Raw genomic sequence first — 23,671 nt, 5'->3', positions numbered from 1 at the left:
CCCCCCACCGCTGAGGGCATCATCAGGTTCCTTACCATCGTCCTCCAGAATGTTCATCCCTTTCAGCGCCCACACACCCTCCAACAGATCTCCCTCGCTGCCCGTTCCGTATTCCAACTCAAGATGTACGCCACCTACTCCAACAACCAGGCCCATTTCACCTTCTCCCGCCTCGACACCCTCGTCTAAATCCCTATCATGGTGCGACAGCAACGTATCCTTTTCAACAACATCCGCTCCCTACCCGCCAACAGGAACCTCTTCCTGCACACCCTTGCCACCCACCGCGTGGATGCCTTTCTCCTTAATGAAACCTTCCTCCAACCCAACCACACCATTCACACTTCGCCCTACCTCCTCCACCGCTCCGATAATCCCCTCCCAATTGCGCGTGGCGGAGTTGCCATTGGTCACCACCGCCAGATCCCCGTTCGGCTCCAACCTCTCCTTCCCGACCCCACCGAACACCTGATCCTTAGTCTCTTCTTCCCCGGCCTTACCGTTACCTGCGCCACCATCTATGTCCGCCCCAACGCTCCTATTCCCTTCGACTTCCTCTCCCACGTCGATCGTACCTTTTCCTCCTACGTGATCGCCGCCGACCACAACATCCATAGTCGTTCCGCTGCCCAGTTACGGCGATGGCATCGGTTCCTCTCCACCCTTCAAGGTGACCTCGTCCCCATCCCCCGGCATACCCGTCCTGAATCCAACTCCACTCCTGATGTTATCCTCTCCTCCCCCAACCTCCTTGGCCGCATAACGGTGGATGTCCTGGAGCCTATTGGTAGCGACCATCTCCCTGTCCTCCTCACCGTTTCAGACGGTCGTCGCCCTCGCCCCGACCCTCGTACTGACCCTCCCCCTAAGTATGTCCACGACTATTCCCGAGCCGACTGGAATGCCTACCGGGATACCCTTTCCACCCAGGTCGATAGCCACCCTCTCACCTACCACCACCCTGACGATGTCACCCATGCCGCCTCCTTTCTCCAGCAGACCTTGTCTGAGGCCGTGGAGGCCCACGTTCCTACTGTCGCCATCCACCCCCACCATCCTACCTTACCCCCACAGGCCGTTCTCCTCCTCCGTGAATCCCGTCGTCTCTACCGTGCCTTCCTCCACACGCATGACCCGGACACACTACGACGCCACCGGCAACTCCAGCGACACGTTCGTAATTTGCTTGCGGCTAAGAAACGCCGGGACTGGCGACAGACATGCACCCGTTTAAATGCAACCCTACCAATCAACTCGTCCAAGTTCTGGACGGCCTTCCGTCGCCTTACCGGCACTAAACCCTCCCCCTACTATCCTCTTCTCCACGATGATCACCCCTTCCCTGACACCCTTAGTAAGGCCAATCACTTTGCCTCCTACCTCTCCGATGTCTTCTCCATCCCCGACGATCCCCAGTTCGATTACTCCCTCTTCCCGGATATCCGCGATTGAACTGACACCTCTGTCCCTCCCCTCGCTCCTGGTTTCCAGTACTTGGACAACATTACACACTGAACTCAATGCCCCTATCACTACACAGGATCTCATTGTTACACTCCGCACCAAACGCAACACCGCTCCTGGTCACGATCGTGTCACCTACCGTCACCTTCGTGAAGCTCCTGTCTCTTTCCTCTCCACCCTGGCCAGGCTCTACAATGTAGTCCTGTCCACCGGTTACTACCCCGACCTGTGGAAAACCTCCCGTATCCTCATGTTCCTTAAACCTGGCAAACCGCCGTCCGCCGTCTCCTCCTACCGTCCCATCAGCCTTACCTCGGTCTTCAGCAAGGTCCTGGAATCTATCCTCACCCGTCGCATCCACCAGCATCTCCGCCAGCACCGCCTCCTTCCCGTCACCCAGTGTGGCTTTCGGCCGTCCTTCTCTTCCGACGACCTTCTCCTTCACCTCACTCATCTCCTTTCCGAACAGCTTAATTCCCGCCGCTCCGCAATCTTCCTCTCCCTGGACCTCGAACGTGCATATGACCGCGTATGGCATTCCGGTCTCCTCTTCAAGCTCCAAACCTTCGCCCTTCCCATTAACTACGTCCGTCTGATCGGCTCCTTTCTCTCCCGCCGTCCTTCCTATGTCACCATCCATAACACCGATTCCTACACCTTTTTCCCCTCCGCCGGTGTGCCCCAAGGCTCCGTCCTCTCCCCCCTTCTGTACCTGTTGTACACGGCGGACATGCCGCCGCCGTCACCCCCGTCCACCTTCTCCAGTTTGCCGATGACACCGCCTTCTTTGCCCTTGCCCCCACCCTACAGCGCTCCCAACGCCTTCTCCAATCCCATCTTGACCGGTTCACCGCTTGGTGCAACCAGTGGTTGCTCAAGGTCAATCCTTCCAAAACCCAGGCGATCATTGTAGGCAAAACCACCCCTTCCTTCCGCCTCCTTGATTTCTATCTCACCGTCTATGGCCGTCCCATCGCCCTCACTCCCACCCTTAAGTACCTTGGCGTCACCCTCGATCGTCGCCTCTTCTGGACTCCCCATCTCCAGACAATCCAAGCCAAGGCACGTTCCCGCTTCCGTCTCCTCAAGCTCCTTTCCGGCCGTACGTGGGGTCTGGACCCCTCCACCATCCTCCACACCTATAAATCCCTCATCCGCCCTATCCTTTGTTATGCCCATCCAGCCTGGATCTCCGCTCCCCCTACCTTTTATAAATCCCTCCAAATCCTTGAACGCCATGCTCTCCGCCTCGCCTATCGCATCCGTCTCCCCTCCCCCACGCGGATCCTCTACGATCTCATCCCCTTCCCCCACCTCCTCCTTTTCCTTGAAAGGATACGGATCCTGTACACCTCCCGCAAACTCGATCCTCCTCACCTGCTCGTCTCCCCGATCCTCTCCCACCCCCACCCGCTGCCGCGCCTGTATTCGCACATCCCACCCGGTCTCCACCTCTCCACCCTCCTTACCCTCTCCCAAGGTGGCTTCCGCCAGCTCCCCCTCCCTGATGATGCCCTCCTCCCTTCCATCTACCCCTCCTACCAACTTTGATCCTCCCGCCCTCCTCCTGTACTTACTCCTCCGTGCACCCTCCCTCCCTCCTCTCCCTTTTCCCTCCCTCCTCCTTTTCTCCCCCCCTCCTCCCCCGGGCCCCACTCCCCTGTTCCTCTCCTCCTGCCCCCGCCTCCTTAGCCATTGGCATCCTTTTTCTCCCCTCTCCCCCACCTCCCCCTTCTACCCCTCTTGGCAGGTCCCCGGACTCGCACACGTTACGTGGACATTCGCGCGCCGGAGGTCGCCGCCATCAGTGTTTTGTGTGTTTAGTGTTTAGTGTTTAGTGTTCATCGTCCCCTCCATCGTTCACCAGTGCCATCATCATCTTCAGTGGTTGTGCGTCGTCTCATCAGCTAGCAGTGTGGATTATCGACGAGTGTGAACGGCTCCGTGATTGTCTCTATGTGTCTCCTGTTTTATTGCCCACCGCTCTGTGACTTATGTGTCTTCTCACTGTTTTTGCTGCTTGTGTCTTCTATGGCTGAAGAGCAGCGTAGTGTGCTGCTGACAGCCTGCCTGTTGTACAGGTTTTAAAATAACAATAAAGTAAAAAAAAATAGCAACAAAGCACTCGCAGTTATACTTGTAGTTAGATGTGTACTGGGTCGCTGCGTAGCGCTCAGCTCGGTGATCGACATGTTAATCTTTATTAAGGAAATGTTGCGGTAAGGGCGGCCCATCCAGCAGCAGACGTGAGGGGACAGTACCAGCGCTAGTCCTCTCTGCTGCCGCTGTCAATCATCAACCCAGGATTAGCAGACATCACGGCAAACTTGCTCGCCGCCAATGCTGACCACATCAGTGAGCCGTCGTCGAGATCGTGCGGGGTCTAGGACCTGTGCATCTTCCGTCACAACCGGGTGAGCCGACAACGCTGGGGGACTGCAGCCCGTTCCGCCCGTCCACCGCGGACGGTGGAGCAGGGAAGAAGACAGGATGGGATTGAGTACACTCCGCACTACGAGAACGCCTGTCGTGCCGACAGCGCCGGGACTCCAACCGGAGCCTACTACGCGCAGAGGCCTGCTGGCCGCCGCCGAGCCGGCCGGCCAGCCGGGCGCCGCCAGCCACAAAGTAAGGGCATTCCATCACTACGTCACAGCACGCGGCGCTGCGCTAGCGAGACTGGTGCGGCCCGAAACTGGTGTCATCGCTCCGAGTCAGCGAGGACTCAGGGAAGGTCGTTGATATCACCAAGCTCAGCCAGCGTGTGTTATGTGGGCCACATTGTACTTGGCAGGAATAAAGGTGTCATGAATTAATAATGTTTCTTTGGTGTTCCTGACGCGTCCTCAGTCATTTCCTAGCATCCTGACAACTGGAGAGGTCACCGCTCGGCCTCCAGTCCACCGTAGGCGACCGGGACGACCAGGGCGCCTACATAGTGTAATTATTGGTTGAGTGTGTGATGCATGGTGTGAGTGTGTGTCCGTATCTGAGGGTGTAAAAATATTTGTGAATGTGTGTGTGTGAGAGAGAGTAAAGTATGTTTGAATGTGTATATACATCCACGTATATATATAAGCATCATGTACTGAAAAATAAAAATACAAAAATTAATTCCTTGTATATATAAGAACTATGTGCTGGAAAATAAAAAAAATTATTGCAAATTTATTTATATATATGCACAATGTGATATATTATTGTGTCTCTTTCGTTATGCATGTGTGTGTGTGTGTGTGTGTGTCTGAGAAAATGGAGTATGTTTAAGCTTCACCTTCCGCTAGCCATCCAGTCAAAAAAAAAAAAAAAAAATGGTTCAAATGGCTCTGAGCACTATGGGACTTAACATCTATGGTCATCAGTCCCCTAGAACTTAGAACTACTTAAACCTAACTAACCTAAGGACATCACACAACACCCAGCCATCACGAGGCAGAGAAAATCCCTGACCCCGCCGGGAATCGAACCCGGGAACCCGGGCGTGGGAAGCGAGAACGCTACCGCACGACCACGAGATGTGGGCGCCATCCAGTCAAAGTAGTTTGATTTCCATCCCAATTTTTTGTCTTTAGTACAGCTGTTTGGGTTGGAGGCTTTAGAGCCACGCAATTAATTATTATTATTAAAGTATCTCAGCTGTCTGTGGTGGAAAATGCCTAGAGCCACCCAATTCAAAACATATTTAGAGCTGCTCAGTTAAGTTGAAACCATCCAATTAAATGTTGATTTTATTAAAGTATTTCAATGCTAAATGTATATTTCAAACACACACACACACACACACACACACACACACACATATATATATATATATATATATATATATATATATATATATATATATATATATATATAACTTGTTTCATTAAGTTAGAGCCAATCAATTAGCTAATTATTCAGTGGAAGATATTTAGAGCCCTCTAGTTAAGTAGGAGAACGTTAATACACAGAGCAGCACTGTTCATTATAGTCTGTTTGGATGGAGTTTCTTTAGTAATAGTATTTAGCGTGTAAATAAGTTAGTCATTACACGTGCTTTAGTTTTAAGTACCCTACATCACTGTTCTTATTTGAAAAACCCTAATCATTATGTTTTTGTTAAAAAATATATATGTTTGAACATTATGCAGTTACATCAGTATTGCACCATACAAGTCTTCAAGACTTGGCACATTTCACAAAGACACAAATTAAGAGAATTGACCGCATTCAGATCTACATTGCACACGTCTAGAAGGCGTGCAGCCTTTAAGACGCTATTTCAGAGAGAGAAAGTGAATTCACTGTAGGTGAGGTGAAAGCCCTTCTATTAACAACACAGACAGGGCTACTCTTCCGGTGACAGCGCGCAAAGGCTGTGGTAAGTGAGTCAGACAGTTCTAGTGGAATACAGATATAGTATCATCGTTAAAACCTAGATGCTAAGGACGCTGGTGTCAAAAAGAAAAACTGTAAAGGGGTTGTTAGCGAAGAAAACTTATTTATTTCTCATCCAACACAAAAGTAATTTTACATTTTCATAAACAGATACAGTAGCACTTTTTTGATACATGTTCTTGAGTCAATGGATAGACGGACAGCTGTAGAGTTTCAGGTATTGAATAGAAGCAAATTTAAAGACTGGACACATCCATGAGGTCATGTCCTTCCCCTTCACGTAGACGATGGTGTCCAGTGGGATGGAATAATTTAAGCACAGTCACCATACCTTTATAGGATATGCCAGAATCATCCCAGTGAATTCCGTGGTAGAAACGTGTTAACCACTTTGCGCTCTTCCTTGTCTTAGCACACCTCGCTTGCTTGAAAGATCATGGTGATGCAATGTTTGCGGAAAGTGTGTCTATTATTCCAGAATGTTGTGTGTATGCTACAAACGCAACGTCTTTAAATACGAACTGTCTACGCTCACCATCATAGAAACCCTGAGCATCCGCAATGATGTTCACATCATGATACGTCATCATGAAATGCTCTATGAACGGAGCAGTACCTGTTCATTTATACAGCTCACTGCAAAGCACCTGTGAGCAGGCGGTAATTAATCACACAGTCCTGTAGAACTAGAGCATTTGCGGCAGTGCGTTCTGTGTAATTTGTCGATGATCCAAATTCAGTCTGCACATCTATAGGTTCACACTTAATTATCTCATTCTGTTTCGAGCAGTGTATTACGATTAATCGCTGAAAGCTCTTTGAAGTTACATGGACTGAGTAGACGCCCTTCTCCCTCTCCTTCAGCAATTTCATAGTAAGTAGGGCGAAACCTTGCATACATGATATACGCTAGACTGTACACATTTTGATTCCACTGCGGATGTAGATTGTCATATGGGTAGAATTCTGAATTGAGGTAGAATTTGGCATCAGTTAACTTGCACTTATCGAACACGGTGGAATCATTTGCTGTATTACCTCTTGTATCAGTCTGAAACGCAAGTATGATGAATCTGGGTGTCTCTAAATGGCTGGAGGTCTTAATAGCACATGTTTGTCTGCTCACAGTCGGTAATACTGGATACTCGAAAATCTCCCACGAGCGAAACGTAAGTGACAGAAATGTGCCTGATTTCAGGACTTTTAAAAGCTTCAAACACTCCTCGTCTGATACACTGATGTGAGGCATTTTCCATATTATCTTGCTGATTGTGATCATATTCTCCTCTTGAGCTCCTTGAGCATATGAGTTATTGACTGTCGCACTCCGCACCAGAATGAGTTCCTGTTTAGAGTTCATAGTAATCTGCCTCATGTCCTCAAAGTACACCATAAATTTTTTTAGAGGTATGCAGGATGTAAATCGCTTGTACTCTGCAACTGTTCTATCCTCTGCATCGTCTGTGAACCATCCTGCATTTTGTAAACTATGCAAATCTGCTTGTGATGCCAAGACATATGTTTTAAGGACTGACATTATGCCGACATTGCGTGTGCGGTCGATCTCAGACCCATTGAGTTCATAGCATATCTCTTGGAACAGGAATGCTAAACCGTTACGTGTCATCTTGGATCCCACTATATCGCTGCCATCGGTTTTCTTGAATGACCCCTCTAGATATATGAAACTCTTGCATGGAAGTGTGAGTGCATCTTGGTGCAATTCTGATTTCATCGTTCTTGTTAAACGCGGTTGAAGTGTAAGGTTTATGAGAGAAGTATTCCTGAATTATAATTCTCTCATCATACTCTACTGGACTGGTTATATTGAATGAGGACGTCATTGCGCGGTTTCAGACCAACTGATTTAAGAAACTCGTAGTTGGCCCCTGTTATCACTTTGTTATTTGGTAACGAAGTGGCATGCTGTGGATTGCATGTACTTGTTTTATACCATACGCCCACCCTACCTTAGATGTAATTGTACAATGATTTCCTCACCACGAAAGTCGACAAGTTGATCATTCTAGTCCACAATACACAGCGCCAAATAGTCCAATGTCTGAGCTATCACAGGAAGGTATATTGCATTGACAGGGGTCTCAACAGCCTTATAACCTGTTGCAACTGAGAGGAAGAACCGGTAAATAGTGTGAATCAAACTATCGTTGAGATAGGAGTTAGTTGCAATGTTACACTCGACACGGATTGTGCTGACAGGGAGTATGTCCACTGTCTGATCTGGCATGCAAAATTTACTTGTATCCTTCTTCAAAATCTATCCTTTTGTGAAACCTAGCAGGCGTCATATTGAACCTTTCTGGTTCACGTCAATCGTTGCATTTACAGTGCTTATTTCAGATTTAAGTGTATTGATGTTTGCATGTAGTTAAGTACCTCTTCCTGACTGTTTTAAGACTTCGTTTAAATCGTCGATATCGAATGCACCAGGTTCTATTCCCACAGTATTTTTTTCCCCATTAGTATGCAGATGGAGTTTAATGTTAGTCTCTGTGATATTTGGGATGCTGTAGTCCGTCTCCAGTCCAATCAGTGCAATACTCCATTCACCAACGATCAAATCAATTGACGGGAAGTAATATGCACGCAATACAGATGATCGTTCTTTTAATGTCAAAGTGTACGACACTGCATATGGACGTCAACTAATGTATGAATGTTTCAGTCTCCTCCTTATATAGCATGCTTCTTCATTTTCTTCTACTTCTTTGTGAACGTCAAGAGAAACACGATGCATAGATGTCCACAGAGGTGTGTATTAAAGTCCTGATAACGTCGATAATTGTAGATCACACGTCTTTGAGAGTGAAGTATTGTTGTAGTTCTGCTGGTGGCTGCACGTCACCAAATGAGTCGAAGTAGTTGACGGTATCCGCATTATTCATAACATATGATACCTAGTGGGTGCCGGGGCCTCCAGCTACATCCAGATTCACAATACCGCATTCACCAGTTTCCCACATAGTTTTCGGTAACATATCCCACATTAACACACCACGAAATCTTGGTATCTTTCATTTGTCTCTAACAAACTTAAAAAGACCTGTATTTGTGAGGGATCGATCTGGCAGGACAGCTAATGGGCTTTTTTTATAAATAGACCAAGCCCTCTCCAGTACGGTTTCAAGTATAGCCCTTTTCCAATGGCTGCGGCTTCCAACATGCGGTGGTGTCTTTTTGCCTCTTCTAACTGTGCTTGGGAGCTTTGCGCGTTCTTGACCGTTCGAGCAATAGCTGCAGCACCACAACCGAGGGATCCTACCGCCGAGAGCGCGGAGAGAGCCAGGATGAGCGATAGAATAAAACCGCCAGACGTCTTGGGTAACGATAGAACTCTAGGTGCTTTAACCGATCCTCTTCTTCTTCTTCTTCTTCTTCTTCTTCTTCCCGCATCTTTCTGCTTTGGTGCGTTCTTAGCTGCGTACATCGCTGTCAGGATAAAGTTCTTCAAACAGCCTTCTACTTCTTCTTCTTGTTTAGTGCACAATGTGCAGCATTCATAACTCGCTTGAAATTCATCACTCCTAAACCAAACTTAATTTTTTCACTCATGGTTTTATCAACTGCAAATGCTGTGACGCGTTGACCTGCTGCAATATCCTTTCTTCTCCGTATCGCCTTAGCCTTATCAGCTAAATTCCTATCTGCAATGTGAGGACTTGATAGATCTTTATTTGCAGTGTATGAAATATCACGTTCCATACACGCTTCGTCGAGCAGATTAACTTCCTTATGCCGGCCGCGGTGGTCTAGCGGTTCTAGGCGCTCAGTCCGGAACCCCGCGTCTGCTACGGTCGCAGGTTCGATTCCTGCCTCGGGCATGGATGTGTGTGATGTCTTTAGGTTAGTTAGGTTTAAGTAGTTCTAAGTTCTAGGGGACTGATGACCACAGATGTTAAGTCCCATAGTGCTCAGAGCCATTTGAACCATTTGAACTTCCTTATCACTTCACGCAAAGCGTTTCTGAAGCTTTGTCCCAGGTCCACAGTAGTTATACCCAGGGGTGTGTAATTCCACTGACAGTTTGTCTAGAATACCACAACCTCGTCTAATGCGTCTCCTAGCACACATGTACGCTACTGGGGTGGTTGTGGACTAAGCATGCCCATTACATAGCAAATCGCCGATATCAATCCAGCTGTTTTGTGTAGCAGGAATATCAAGCCATTTGGCTAGTGCTAGTCTTATGACTCTCAGGACGAGAAAAGCATCCGGTTGTGAGATTTTCTGCATATCCTCAGTGTAGGAGCAGCCTGCAGTTTCTTCACCTTTACTGTCCCTAAACATATGAGTTCTAGGATTCGTTCGTTGCACCTTTGAAACTGTAAATATCTCAGTTGACCAGTTTGGTAGGTATGTTTTCTCAAATGCAGTCTTGTGTTTTGAGATACACACCAAATCACCTATATTAAATTTCTGTTTGCGTGGATCCAGCATCTTAATGCGATAGTATACCATATTCATGAGTCCATTATCACCAAAATCGATTGTTCTCATTTTTATTGTGGTATGTTTGGTTGGATTATACTGGGCAATTATTTCTGGAAGGACATCTGTCCATTTGTATGAGCCCTGAAGGTTAAAACACATCCACATTTGACCTTTCATTGTTCTGTTCATGTGCTCCACGAAACTCGCCTTCAGGTGATTGAATGTTGAGTAGTGAAGTAATCCGTACCGCTACATCACTGTCTTGAAATACCTATTGTAGAACTCCCCACCGTGATCGTTTTGGAGGTTGTCAGGGCATCAATTCGTCCCTGTCTGTAGTAAGCGCTCAAAGACATCGACGAAATTTTGACCCGCTTTTGTTTCGACAGCTGATGCCCTGTCAAATTTGGAGTATGTATCAATACCCATTAAAATATATTTGAATCGATTATTCTCGTGTGAATATTTCCTCATGTCTAGAAGATCAGCTTACCACACGTTATCCGAACCTTTAATCATAACACGCCTGTGAGGGTATGTTTTACGTGTGGGTTTTTGCAGTTCTCGAACTACTGTCTTCATACTTATTCCACGACACCTCTTTCTCTAAGCTCCGAGATTACTGAAACAACCTCATTCGAATGAGCTGTATTACCTGCAGCAGCTGATGCCATGAGCAGCCGTAGTCGATCTATTAGTTCGTTGGGGTCGTCGTAATATACAGGGTGTTACAAAAAGGTACGGCCAAACTTTCAGGAAACATTCCTCACACACAAATAAAGAAAAGATGTTATGTGGACATGTGTCCGGAAACGCTTAATTTCCATGTTAGAGCTCATTTTAGTTTCGTCAGTATGTACTGTACTTCCTCGATTCACCGCCAGTTGGCCCAATTGAAGGAAGGTAATGTTGACTTCGGTGCTTGTGTTGACATGCGACTCATTGCTCTACAGTACTAGCATCAAGCACATCAGTACGTAGCATCAACAGGTTAGTGTTCATCGCGAACGTGGTTTTGTAGTCAGTGCAATATTCACAAATGCGGAGTTGGCAGATGCCCATTTGATGTATGGATTAGCACGGGACAATAGCCGTGGCGCGGTACGTTTGTATCGAGACAGATTTCCAGAACGAAGGTGTCCCGACGGGAAGACGTTCGAAGCAATTGATCGGCGTCTTAGGGAGCACGGAACATTCCAGCCAACGACTCGCCACTGGGGAAGACCTAGAACGACGAGGACACCTGCAATGGACGAGACAATTCTTCGTGCAGTTGATGATAATCCTAATGTCAGCGTCAGAGAAGTTGCTGCTGTACAAGGTAACGTTGACCACGTCACTGTATGGAGAGTGCTACGGGAGAACCAGTTGTTTCCGTACCATGTACAGCGTGTGCAGGCACTGTGAGTAGCTGATTGGCCTCCACGGGTACACTTCTGCGAATGGTTCATCCAACCATGTGTCAATCCTCATTTCAGTGCAAATGTTCTCTTTACGGATGAGGCTTCATTCCAACGTGATCAAATTGTAAATTATCACAATCAACATGTGTGGGCTGACGATGTTTCCGCACGCAATTGTGCAATCACGTCATCAACACAGATTTTCTGTGAACGTTTGGGCAGGCATTGTTGGTGATGTCTTGATTGGACCCCATGTTCTTCCACCTACGCTCAATGGAGCACGTTTTCATGATTTCATACGGGATACTCTACCTGTGCTGCTAGAACATGTGCCTTTACAAGCACGACACAACATGCGGCTCATGCAGGATGGAGCTCCTGCACATTTCAGTCGAAGTGTTCGTACGCTTCTCAACAACAGATTTCATGGCCTCCACGCTCTCCTGACCTCAACCCTCTTGACTTTTATTTATGGAGGCATTAGAAAGCTCTTGTCTACGCAAGCCCGGTACCAAATGTAGAGACTCTTCGTGCTCGTACTGTGGACGGCTGTGATACAATACGCCATTCTCCAGGACTGCATCAGCGCATCAGGGTTTCCATGCGACCTAGGGTGGATGCATGTATCCTCGCTAACGGTGGACTTTTTGAACATTTCCTGTAACAAAGTGTTTGAAGTCACGCTGGTACGTTCTGTTGCTGTGTGTTTCCATTCCATGATTAATGTGATCTGAAGAGAAGTAATAAAATGAGCTCTAACATGGAAAGTAAGCGTTTCCGGACACGTGTCCACATAATATGTTTTCTTTCTTTGTGTGTGAGGAATGTTTCCTCTAAGTTTGGCCGTACCTTTTTGTAACACCCTGTATATGACTGCCCTTTCAGGTCTTCAGAGTAAGTTGTGGAACTCCTAAGTCATATTAAGTGTTTTACAGCAAATCCAGTTTATTCTTCTGTATCAATGTGGCTTTTGATTCCGTTCGTGATGAGATTACTTAAAGAGTGACGTTTCAAATACTTCTGTTGTATCTCTTATTAGCAGATAGTTGAGCGGCAACTGTGAAATATCTTCAACACGCTGCACGTGTCGGTCGTGGCCAAAACAGTCTTCAGCGTAGTTCTGTGTGCGTTATGTAGGAACTATGTGAATACGAGCCTGCGGAAATAGCTGGCGCTGATATAGTGGGTGCTTCCGTAACTAGGTAGGTGAGGTGTTTTGGATTCAAAAGGTATCGTATCGAAGGTTATAGGGAATAAGAGGAAAGTATATACTGCGGGATTTGATTGGTCACTGCTTTATGCTCAACGTCAATACCGTCACCGCTGCTGCTGCTGTTGTTGTTTTCACCTTCAAGTATTGGGTTTCTAATGGTTTTATATTTCTTGTTGCTCAGTCTTTTCATGATCTTGTGTACACCAGTCATGTTCAGTATTTCACGGAACGTTTCCCCATCATTAACTGAATAAGTTATAGGTTTTCTGGTTGGTCTTAGGAAAATAAGATTCATTAAGCCTGGCGTTCTCTTAAACCGCCTATCACTAACATGTATTGTGGCATCAGTTACAGTTGTAGGATGGGTACCCAACATGTATGGTCTTCCCCTGCATACGCCGATTGTTCTATCTATCTGGCCAGGGGTGTGACGAATAAGTAATTCATCAATGGCAACACCCACGTTATCGTGTGTTTTTGGTTTTGCTGAGAGCTGTCGGAGAGATTCAGTAACCGGCTTAAAGGTCTCTCATAGTGTTTGCTGTCGACCCATATGCCCTAACATTAGCAGCCGCAGTTTCTCACGAACTGCTGTACACGCCTGAATCACTTTCTGCTTTGTCGACGTCTCGGTGTATACTAATCAGACATATCCGCAGTGTGAGGCTTTATGTATCCGGTCATTTTCTTCCTCCTCTTACTGTGATCCTGATCGCCCTTCCGAACAACAAGGAAGTCTACATCTATTTTCCCTTGAATGGCATCGTCCTTTTCAGTTAAGTCGGTTACTTTCTTATTGCCTTAATTAACTAGCACATTTAACGCATTCACCATTCTGGTAATATGTCTCTAGTTCCCTGCGCATACCTGCCACTTTATGCGCCATAGCCTGAGTTTTCGCATCCATGTAGATGCGAATGTTCTGTCTGTGAACACTCATCTTCTCGGGTTGAGTGGTAGACATACGCACGAATTTGTCAATGGTGTAGTGTAGACTGATGTACAAACCTCTCTACAGTGCTATATATGCTGAAACTATTGAAATTTTCGCCTGTACCTATCATCGCTGAGTTTTCTTGTTTTATCAATAACGAGAAACCCATACTGTGAATGATTCCAGAAATATGCACATATCTGTACAGAATGATTGAATGACATATCCGTTCCGACATGTGCCTGGTAAATGTGTTTTAAATTCAGGTTGTCTTGTTTGAAGGCTATAATGAGGTTTGCCTTATCCCTAACCAACTGTTTAGGGATTCTGGAATGTGTTTGACTTACATAAAATACATCATCACCCATATGACCACAGAACAGAAATATTTTCGAATTTGGTCTTGGTTTTCCACAGCAACTTCGTCAAATATGAAGACGGTGTTTGACTTTGCTTTTTCAGGTGGAGGGGTATCACCGTTTTCACTGAATGTCGTGTATATGACACCATCTACACCACGCAATACCTCCTGCAATAGCTGATACTTGGGTTGAAACAGTGTTTTTGAGAATACTAAAACATGTTCAAATCGGACCCCATCTATATGTGTTACAAGATTCTTCCCACAGTTGGAAGGGCCTACAATAATTGCTCGTGTGTTATCTGGAAGGAGAATTCCGTTCTTCCTGTTCTTCTTATTCAGATCTTCATTTGCATATTCACAGGACCAGGCACTGACAACAAAGTCCTTGTGGCGAGTGTGCTTCACCGAGCCTGCCATGATACCTACTGTGTTAGGTACTGGCATGCAATAGGCTTTTATATGATAAAAAATATATTTGTAGCCACTATTGTGCAGCCACCTTTCCAACTGAACTACAACTTCTACATGATAGAAGGAACACCAAGTGGTATATTTCAAGGGAAGAGTGTCACATACGTTAACATCCGTAAACGAGTACTAACGTGCACTAATGTGTACGTGCACCAACTTGTACTGAGGTGCACTAATGTATGTGACATTTTGTCTAGAGAAATAAAACACAATCACAAATTTAAGATTGTAAATACATTTATTTATTCACCCATCTACAATTATAAACATCGAAAAAAATCACTTGATTCTTTTTGAATCAGTGCAGCAGCAGTACAGTGTTAGGAAAATAGCTGATTCTTCTGTCCCTCAAATTCAGCACGTATATCTCGTAATGTTATCGGCGCAATGCAATAGTCTGGTATTCCATTAGTAAATTTGAGTTCAACATTTTCAACACCTATTCGAGGAATAGCACAAGACTTCGGCACTGTACTTTTTAGGTGCTAAAACAACGATCTGTATCTTCTATGTGAATGCTACATGTGCGAAGCCAGTTAATGATGTCACTGTATACAGCTCGAACATTTTGGCTCCATATATTTAGTCTCTCTATTGTACCAGTTACCACCATGTCTAAATTGATCAAGTTATCAACAGTCGAGTGCTGCATGAAAATACTTTGTCCCTAACCACTTTCAATTATTAGTGTAGCATCGTCATACATACTGACAGTTAGACTTCCGCAGTACATGCCCTGGTAGGAGTGGGATGGAGCGTATTCGGTAGTCATATGCTTCTTTATGTATGTTTTTACACGACAGAGTTCATCCTACTAGTAATCTTAAAACCGCACTTTAATATTTTTCTGCACATTTTCGAGCACTAACACAGTTTACAGGCTACCGTCTTGTGAAACTTCAGGTCCTACATGAAGATGTTTTGAACCACTAACTGTTATACATAGAATGAGACGAATAGTAAAGGTTGGAGTGAACTGGGGGTCGGTATCTTCTCAGTCATAACATCCACACCAGAGCAGTTAGCCACTTGTTCTTGCACTGATGGTTGTACGTCTGTTGTGCGATGATCAATGGATGGTGCATACAAAGGAGACCAGTACTGTGAAGCCCCCTCAAGCGCAGCCTCTGGCACTGAAATTAGCATCTCGCTATCCTTCTCCAGCATGCTGAGAAGCTGCACTACAGCATCCTGTGTGGAAGAATCCAAGGCCACCAAATGCGTTGACCAAAACAGGTTGGAGCCTGCTGGTGCTGACGTCACAGGTGCAGATCCTGACATGCTGGAACCCGCTGCTGACATCACGGATGCAGCTACCAGATAAAAAAGAATATTCATAAGCATCATATGCTGCTGGTACAGAAATAATAATAATAGTAATAATAAACCCCGTGGAGGCCCGGGGAAAGAATAGGCCTCCGGTATGTTCTGCCAGACGTAAAAGGTGACGAAAAGAACAAACCACTAATAGGGCTAACCCCCCTTTTAGTGTGATTAGTTGGTTCAGGACAGAACTAATGAAGCCTCGGACTAGCGCTGTCATGGTCGGGGACGACGCTTGAACCCGATGCCCGTCCACAATGGTAACGACACTGCTAGCCACACGGAAAATGATTTAAATCCAAATAGAGGTGTTTTGCAGGATATGCTTCCTGCAACCACTCTAGAAGGAAAACAAAGACAGAGGATGAGATGGTCAGATGAAGTTAACCGCAACCTCATGTTCTGTTATTACCAAGCAACAAACTTAGGAACCAACACAACTTGATACAGATCACAAGTATACACAACATTTATTACCAGATACCCAGAATTAAAATTTTTAACAGAACAACGACTAGCTGATCAGATCCATGTAATAATAAAAAATAACAGGATACCCCAGTCAGAATTAGAAAACCTCAAACAACAAGTACAGCAAATACTGGAACAAAATAATGCGCAATCAGAAGAAGAAGAAAATACAGTAATGGACTCAAACATCCCGGAGTAAACAAACAAAGAACAACACGCATCAATTAAACAATCAGAGGAAAACGAAATCTTAAGACAGCCACCAGAACAAGCAGAAATAGAACACGAAGTGACACACATGTTAGACATAGAAGAAAAATTTCAGCTGAAATATATAGAATATAAAGACACAAATACAGACATTAGACCATTCTTGCATAGACCCCAAAATAACCCACAAGTCGAAACAACAATAACGACTATCAACACAATCATACACAACAAAATAAATGAAAATACAACTATGGAATAGTTACAACTACTGGTTTATATAGGAGCACTCACTACACTAAACATACACACTAGGCAGAGATCAGAACCAACCAACACACAGAAGAAACCCACAAAACCAGCATGGCAAAACAGGCTACAGATCAGAATAGAAAAACTGAGAAAAGACATCGGACAGCTAACACAATCTATAATAAATGAAATATCAGACAAAAAACGAAAAAGGTTAGGTAAAATCTCACAAGAAGCGATAGAGCAATTAGATGAAAAGAAGCAGAAATTGCAAGCATTGGCCAAACGACTTAGAAGATACAAAAAAAGTAAAAATAGAAGGAAACAAAACCATACATTCAACACAAACCAAAAGAAATTTTATCAGACAATATATAACACACACATTAAAATAGGCAATCCACCAAACATAACAGACATGGAACACTTCTGGAGCAACATATGGTCAAACCTGGTACAACAAAACAGACACGCACGGTGGATACAAGCAGAAACAGACTCATACAACATGATACCACAAATGCCTGAAGTGATAATTTCCCAACATGAAGTCACCAGAGCAATTAATTCTACGCACAATTGGAAAGCCCCCGGGATAGATAAAATGGCAAATTTCTGGCTAAAGAAGTTCCCCTCAACACATTCACATGTAACTAAATTATTTAACACTTACATTGAAGACCCATACACAGTACCTGATACACTTACACAAGGAATAACTTATCTGAAACCTAAAGATCAAGCAGACACAGCAAACCCAGCAAAATATCGCCCCATAACATGCCTACCAACAATATACAGAATATTAACTTCAGTCATTACACAGAAATTAATGACACATACAACACAGAACAAAATTATAAATGAAACTTCCTGGCAGATTAAAACTGTGTGCCCGACCGAGACTCGAACTCGGGACCTTTGCCTTTCGCGGGCAAGTGCTCTACCAACTGAGCTACCGAAGCACGACTCACGCCCGGTACTCACAGCTTTACTTCTGCCAGTACCTCGTCTCCTACCTTCCAAACTTTACAGATGCTCTCCTGCGAACCTTGCAGAACTAGCACTCCTGAAAGAACGGATATTGTGGAGACACGGCTTAGCCACAGCCTGGGGGATGTTTCCAGAATGAGATTTTTCACTCTGCAGCGGAGTGTGCGCTGATATGAAACTTCCTGGCAGATTAAAACTGTGTGCCCGACCGAGACTCGAACTCGGGACCTTTGCCTTTCGCGGGCAAGTGCTCTACCAACTGAGCTACCGGAGCACGACTCACGCCCGGTACTCACAGCTTTACTTCTGCCAGTACCTCGTCTCCTACCTTCCAAACTTTACAGAAGCTCTCCTGCGAACCTTGCAGAACTAGCACTCCTGAAAGAAAGGATATTGCGGAGACACGGCTTAGCCACAGCCTGGGGGATGTTTCCTGAATGAGATTTTTCACTCTGCAGCGGAGTGTGCGCTGATATGAAACTTCCTGGCAGATTAAAACTGTGTGCCCGACCGAGACTCGAACTCGGGACCTTTGCCTTTCGCGGGCAAGTGCTCTACCAACTGAGCTACCGAAGCACGACTCACGCCCGGTACTCACAGCTTTACTTCTGCCAGTACCTCGTCTCCTACCTTCCAAACTTTACAGAAGCTCTCCTGCGAACCTTGCAGAACTAGCACTCCTGAAAGAAAGGATATTGCGGAGACACGGCTTAGCCACAGCCTGGGGGATGTTTCCAGAATGAGATTTTTCACTCTGCAGCGGAGTGTGCGCTGATATGAAACTTCCTGGCAGATTAAAACTGTGTGCCCGACCGAGACTCGAACTCGGGACCTTTGCCTTTCGCGGGCAAATGCTCTACCAACTGAGCTACCGAAGCACGACTCACGCCCGGTACTCACAGCTTTACTTCTGCCAGTACCTCGTCTCCTACCTTCCAAACTTTACAGAAGCTCTCCTGCGAACCTTGCAGAACTAGCACTCCTGAAAGAAAGGATATTGCGGAGACACGGCTTAGCCACAACCTGGGGGATGTTTCCAGAATGAGATTTTTCACTCTGCAGCGGAGTGTGCGCTGATATGAAACTTCCTGGCAGATTAAAACTGTGTGCCCGACCGAGACTCCAACTCGGGACCTTTGCCTTTCGTGGGCAAGTGCTCTACCAACTGAGCTACCGAAGCACGACTCACGCCCGGTACTCACAGCTTTACTTCTGGCAGTACCTCGTCTCCTACCTTCCAAACTTTACAGAAGCTCTCCTGCGAACCTTGCAGAACTAGCACTCCTGAAAGAAAGGATATTGCGGAGACACGGCTTAGCCACAGCCTGGGGGATGTTTCCAGAATGAGATTTTTCACTCTGCAGCGGAGTGTGCGCTGATATGAAACTTCCTGGCAGATTAAAACTGTGTGCCCGACCGAGACTCGAACTCGGGACCTGCCAGGAAGTTTCATATCAGCGCACACTCCGCTGCAGAGTGAAAAATCTCAATCTGGAAACATCCCCCAGGCTGTGGCTAAGCCGTGTCTCCGCAATATCCTTTCTTTCAGGAGTGCTAGTTCTGCAAGGTTCGCAGGAGAGCTTCTGTAAAGTTTGGAAGGTAGGAGACGAGGTACTGGCAGAAGTAAAGCTGTGAGTACCGGGCGTGAGTCGTGCTTCGGTAGCTCAGTTGGTAGAGCACTTGCGCGCGAAAGGCAAAGGTCCCGAGTTCGAGTCTCGGTCGGGCACACAGTTTTAATCTGCCAGGAAGTTTCATATCAGCGCACACTCCGCTGCAGAGTGAAAAATCTCATTCTGGAAACATCCCCCAGGCTGTGGCTAAGCCGTGTCTCCGCAATATCCTTTCTTTCAGGAGTGCTAGTTCTGCAAGGTTCGCAGGAGAGCTTCTGTAAAGTTTGGAAGGTAGGAGACGAGGTACTGGCAGAAGTAAAGCTGTGAGTACCGGGCGTGAGTCGTGCTTCGGTAGCTCAGTTGGTAGAGCACTTGCCCGCGAAAGGCAAAGGTCCCGAGTTGGAGTCTCGGTCGGGCACACAGTTTTAATCTGCCAGGAAGTTTCATATCAGCGCACACTCCGCTGCAGAGTGAAAAATCTCATTCTGGAAACATCCCCCAGGCTGTGGCTAAGCCGTGTCTCCGCAATATCCTTTCTTTCAGGAGTGCTAGTTCTGCAAGGTTCGCAGGAGAGCTTCTGTAAAGTTTGGAAGGTAGGAGACGAGGTACTGGCAGAAGTAAAGCTGTGAGTACCGGGCGTGAGTCGTGCTTCGGTAGCTCAGTTGGTAGAGCACTTGCCTGCGAAAGGCAAAGGTCCCGAGTTGGAGTCTCGGTCGGGCACACAGTTTTAATCTGCCAGGAAGTTTCATATCAGCGCACACTCCGCTGCAGAGTGAAAAATCTCATTCTAGAAACATCCCCCAGGCTGTGGCTAAGCCGTGTCTCCGCAATATCCTTTCTTTCAGGAGTGCTAGTTCTGCAAGGTTCGCAGGAGAGCTTCTGTAAAGTTTGGAAGGTAGGAGACGAGGTACTGGCAGAAGTAAAGCTGTGAGTACCGGGCGTGAGTCGTGCTTCGGTAGCTCAGTTGGTAGAGCACTTGCCCGCGAAAGGCATAGGTCCCGAGTTCGAGTCTCGGTCGGGCACACAGTTTTAATCTGCCAGGAAGTTTGATATCAGCGCACACTCCGCTGCAGAGTGAAAAATCTCATTCTGAAAATTATAAATGAAGAACAAAAAGGGTGCTGCAAAGGAGCACGAGGATGTAAAGAGCAGCTGATAATAGATGCAGAGGTGACATATCAAGCTAAAACTAAACAAAAGTCGCTACACTACGCATACATTGATTACCAAAAAGCTTTTGATAGTGTATCCCACTCGTGGTTGCTACAGATATTGGAAATATACAAAGTAGATCCTAAATTGATACAGTTCCTAAACATAGTAATGAAAAATCGGAAAACCACACTTAATATCCAAACAAATTCAAATAATGTCACATAACAGCCAATACAGATGAAGCGTGGAATATACCAAGGAGACTCATTAAGTCCTTGACGGTTCTGCCTTGCTCTGAACCCACTATCCAACATGCTAAATAATAAAAATTATGGATATAATATCACTGTAACATACCAACACAAAGTCACACATTTGCTATACATGGATGATCTAAAACTACTGGCAACAACAAATGAACAACTCATCCAATTACTAATGACAAGAGAAGTATTCAGCAATGATATAAATATGGCTTTCGGAACAGACAAATGTAAGAAAAATAGCGTAGTCAAGGGAAAACACACTAAACAAGAAGATTACTTATTGGATAACCACAGCGGCTATATAGAAGCGATGGAAAATACAGATGCCTATAAATATCTAGGATACAGGCAAAAATAGGAATAGATAATACAAATATTAAAGAAGAACTAAAAGAAAAACATAAACAAAGATTAACAAACAGAATTGACAGCAAGAAACAAGACAAAAGCTATAAATACCTATGCTATACCAATATTGACCTATTCATTTGGAGTAGTGAAATGGAGTGACACAGAACTAGAAGCACTCAATACACTTTCACGATCACAATGTCACAAATATATAATACATCACATACATTCAGCAACAGAAAGATTCATATTAAGCTGAAAGAAAGGAGGAATGGAGTTTATCGACATAAAAAACCTACATTATGGACAGGTAGACAATTTAAGAAAATTCTTTATAGAATGAGCAGAAACTAGCAAAAATACACAAAGCAATCACCCGTATGAACACATCGTCTACACCATTGCAATTTCATAACCACTTCTACAACCCTTTAGATCACATAACATCAACAGATACAAAGAAAGTAAATTGGAAAAAGAAAACACTACATGTCAAGCACCCGTATCATCTAACACAGCCACACATCGATGAAAACGCATCCAACACATGGCTAACAAAAGGCAGTGAGACGGAAGGATTCATGATTGCAATACAGGATCAAACAAACACCAGATATTACAGCAAGTGTATTATTAAAGATCCCAAGACCACAACAGATAAATTGCGACTCATCATCACGATTATTAGATTGCAATCCTCGTTCTTCTACATGTATTATTTTGTCAAACACCTCTCATACTACCTGCCTATTGAAACCAATACCCCCGTATTGGGTATCCTGCGAAGCAATGAAGTGGACGTACCTCCTCGGCCTCTAATATATTCACTGGATGTATCTCATCTGAATTGTTCCAGTTAATGAATGTGTCTTGCGCTACTGTATTTTTAAGTGAGAACGTTTCAGAAATTACACAGGCATGTATAAGTTAAGGTAACTTTTATTGTTTGAGAGATAATTCAACGAAATTCTGCACATGTTATCATTGTGGTATTGGCTATAATCAGGATTTGTTTCAAAAGATTTCATATAAATTTTCCAGGACCTTGTGGGATACTTTTACAACACATACTGTCATACGGTGAGCACTTTCTCAAAGGCTAAATTCCTTATCGCTTTCAAAATGTCATGGGTTATCCCCAGTAAAAGATAAAGAAATCTGCATACCAGTTCTTTAATATGACTTAGAAGTCCAACAGCAATATTTTAAACTTATGAATGACGTGTACCCTTTCTTATTTTACATAAAATTAAATAAATTTGGCTGTGATGCACTTTGAAATATTTTGTACCAAAGAAAGTTATGTTGTTGTAAGCAAAAACTCTATAGCTTATTCCCTTTTTTATTTTCAATTGTTCAGCGGAAAATGCTCCTTATACACAGAAAACTGCAAGTTGTGGAAAATTCAGCATTTAGGTCTGAAAGACGTACCATAGTGTTGGCCACAACTATACATTTAGGCTCTTAAGTCTTCATATAGCTCTTTTCATCTAGTCTTATTTCTCACAGGTGCCCTATATTCTTCACTGACATTTTAGAAATAGCAATACGCACATTATCAGTCTGCTTCACTGGGTTTCCAGTGAAGCAACCTTAATTAAATCCTGGTCTCATACGGATACTGATTCTTCTAGTGTTATTATCATTGAAAGTCAGACAAGCATCTTATGAGAAAATTTTAAAAACAGTAGAAGAGCAGAATGTCGTCTTTAGGTGTCTCTTCCAAATGAGCCGGCCGCGGTGGTCTAGCGGTTCTGGCGCTGCAGTCCGGAACCGCGGGACTGCTACGGTCGCAGGTTCGAATCCTGCCTCGGGCATGGGTGTGTGTGATGTCCTTAGGTTACTTAGGTTTAAGTAGTTGTAAGTTCTAGGGGACTTATGACCCTAGATGTTGAGTCCCATAGTGCTCAGAGCCATTTGAACCATCTTCCAAATGAGGTTATTAAAGCCTGCGTCCTGGTTTTGTGTTCCACCATGTTAATCGCATCGTAAATGGGTTCACAGTGTTCTATACTCTACAGATGTTTTCTCCTACTGGAGGAAATAAAAAACATCACAAACAAGAAAAGAAGCGCTTAGGAAAGAGGGCGTAGTGCTGTGCGTTGGTTCAAAGAAAATAACTTTTACATCATTTGTAGCACGGATAACGCTCTGAAGATTGCAAGCAACATTCCTAACATGCAAAAGAACTATCTGGCAGCCAAAAAATTCAACATTTTAGACCAATTTTACGTACATCCTCCCTTAGTTCTTCGGTTTTATGGCCTATCTTCCTAAGCTCCTCTTTATTCTTCAGACTTAGCCCGCGTACTTCACCGTTACCACCAAGTACTAATTCGTGGAGTGTATTTTTGTGTGAGGC

The 23,671-nt window shown here is 45.0% G+C and overlaps 2 non-coding genes across 2 annotated transcripts; both read right to left on the bottom strand.

Moving 5' to 3' along the window:
• Positions 1-18,127: 18,127 nt before the first annotated feature.
• Positions 18,128-18,202, bottom strand: Trnas-cga. Its single transcript has one exon. It is a non-coding gene; the product is annotated as a tRNA-Ser (tRNA).
• Positions 18,203-18,731: 529 nt separating this feature from the next.
• Positions 18,732-18,806, bottom strand: Trnas-cga. Its single transcript has one exon. It is a non-coding gene; the product is annotated as a tRNA-Ser (tRNA).
• Positions 18,807-23,671: the final 4,865 nt, after the last annotated feature.

The sequence above is a fragment of the Schistocerca piceifrons genome, chromosome X (assembly GCF_021461385.2).
Source record: "Schistocerca piceifrons isolate TAMUIC-IGC-003096 chromosome X, iqSchPice1.1, whole genome shotgun sequence".
NCBI lineage: Eukaryota > Metazoa > Arthropoda > Insecta > Orthoptera > Acrididae > Schistocerca > Schistocerca piceifrons.
The sequence above is the reverse complement of the archived record's forward strand: the minus strand, read 5'-3'. Positions and strand labels throughout refer to the sequence as shown.